General features: G+C 31.8%; 1 non-coding gene across 1 annotated transcript; it reads right to left on the reverse strand.

The window, feature by feature from the left end:
* Positions 1-675: 675 nt before the first annotated feature.
* TRNAK-CUU (transfer RNA lysine (anticodon CUU)) lies at positions 676-748 on the reverse strand. Its single transcript has one exon. It is a non-coding gene; the product is annotated as a tRNA-Lys (tRNA).
* Positions 749-2,496: the final 1,748 nt, after the last annotated feature.

Genomic DNA, 2,496 nt, shown 5'->3' on the forward strand with positions numbered 1-2,496 from the left:
AAATTTTAATAAAATTGCTGATTCATAATTTTTTTCTTAAAATAATATTGGTTTTTATTTTTATTTTTAATTTTTTTTAATTTTATATGAAGGAAAATTATTTAAACATATTCAATTATTGAAGATTTCTATTTTTTCCCCTCAAATTCGTGAAAATCAAAATATAATGACTAATATGTTTCTAGCTTGAATGTACGAACAATGATGGTTAGTATAATAGCTAGGTGCAAAGTTCTTGTTCTAGATTTAGATTTATCTTTCCCTTCTGATAAATATTTACTTATATTTTTTCACAAACAGAATCACCGCTAAATTTAGCATTGCAGGCAGGGCTTTTTCTAGAAAATATTTGAACGTATCCTAGGGCAGAACGTGAAAAGTAGCTAACTAATTATCCAACCATAAAAAGATGTGACTAATAAATTAATTAATGGATAAATATTCTCTTATTTTAATATGTTTTATAAAATAATATTAAATATTCTAGCAAAACTATAATTTTATAAAATGTTTTCTAAAAATATTTTAACCTATATCATAGCAACATGAAAATAAATGAGCTATGGTTATTCTAGCATGAATTAAGTGATTCAAACTTAATATTTTGGCTCTAAGTTTTTAACACCCTTGTATTCATCAAAATCAATTTATGCAAGTCAAAAGACAAAGGAAAAACGCCCACCGTGGGGCTCGAACCCACGACCACAAGGTTAAGAGCCTTGCGCTCTACCGACTGAGCTAGACGGGCTTCATATTAAATTTCTATTTAATATATATAAATCTGTGTACATGGCCAATCAACTCCTATGAAGTATATCAAATAAGTATGGAACTCCTTTTAAGAATGGATGGATGCAACTTAAATTTGGAAAAATATGTAAAATAATATCAATCTTGAGCAGCAAATTAATAATAATTGAAAAAAAGAGTTACTGTTAGCCAGTGAAATGGCTACAGTAGAATGAAGAAAAAAAAGAATGATTAGAAAAGAAACCGAGAGAGAGAAGAGTATTGTGATGATGAATATTCTGATTGCAATTGAATAATACATCATAAAAATTTTATATTATACTATACAGTTTATATAGTTGTACAATAGGTGTGAAAATAATGAAAGAGAATAATAAGCTAGCCCTAATAAACTAGCCAACTGTACAATCTAACAAACAAACAAAAAATATACTAACAAATTTTTTACATTTGAAAATACTATTTTCAGCATCTATATTAACTAACATCCCCCCAGGACCTGGTATTACTTGGCTTGTGTAGATCAAGTAATTCCAACTTAGATAGCAAGTAGGAGAAAGGTCCCAATATAAGGAGCTTTGTAATAGATCAGCCAGCTGCTCACTAGAGGCAATATGTGAAAGATTTGAAACTCCTTCTTTATATTTGTTACGAGATACATGGCAATCAATTTTAACATGCTTTATTCGTTCATAAAAAATCGGATTTGAGGCAATATATATAGCAGATATATTGTCACAGAATATATCAACGGGCATGAGAGGAGAAATCTTGAATTCTTTCAAAAGTTTTAGCAACCATATAAGTTCACAAGTTTCATTTGCTAAAGCTCGATATTCAGCTTCAGAAGAGGATCTAGAGACTGTTGTTTATTTCTTGCTTTTCCAAGATATAAAAGTTTGGTCAAGAAAGAAGCAATAACCAGTAATATATTTTCTAGTATTCTTATAAGACTAATGAGCGGATAATTTATACGCCTTTTGGCTTTGTTTTTAGGTAGTTTTTAGTATGATCTAACTACTTTTAAGGATGTTTTCATTAGTTTTTATGTTAAATTCATATTTCTGGAATTTACTATGAGTTTGTGTGTTTTTCTGTGATTTCAGGTATTTTCTGGCTGAAATTGAGGGACCTGAGCAAAACTCTGATAAGAAGGCTGACAAAGGACTGCTGATGTTGTTGGAATCTGACCTCCCTGCACTCGAAATGGATTTTCTGGAGCTACAGAACTCCAAATGGCGCGCTTTCAACGGCGTTAGAAAGTAGACATCCAAAGCTTTCCCGCAATATATAATAGTCCATACTTTATTCGAGATTTGACGACGTAAATTGGCGCTCAACGCCAGTTCCATGCTGCATTCTGGAGTCAAACGCCAGAAACACGTCACGAACCAGAGTTGAATGCCAGAAACACGTTACAACTTGGCGTTCAACTCCAATAAAAACCTCTGCACGTGTAACATTCAAGCTCAGCCCAAGCACTAGGGGTGGAAAAAGGCCAGGCGGCCTGCCAGGGGCCTGTGTTTGGCCTGGCCTGGCCTGACCTGTTATAAAATAGGTGCAGGCCCAGGCTCTTTTAAAAGTCTTAATACATTAATAGGTCAGGCCCATGCTTACTAATTAGCCTTATAGGTCTGTCAGGCCTGCCTGGACCTGTTAAAAAATATAATTAAATATATAAATAATTATTTATTATTAATAAAATTATGAGATATTTTAAATTTATTATATTTTATTATAAATATT

The sequence above is a fragment of the Arachis hypogaea genome, chromosome 2 (genome assembly GCF_003086295.3).
Source record: "Arachis hypogaea cultivar Tifrunner chromosome 2, arahy.Tifrunner.gnm2.J5K5, whole genome shotgun sequence".
Taxonomy (NCBI): Eukaryota; Viridiplantae; Streptophyta; class Magnoliopsida; order Fabales; family Fabaceae; genus Arachis; species Arachis hypogaea.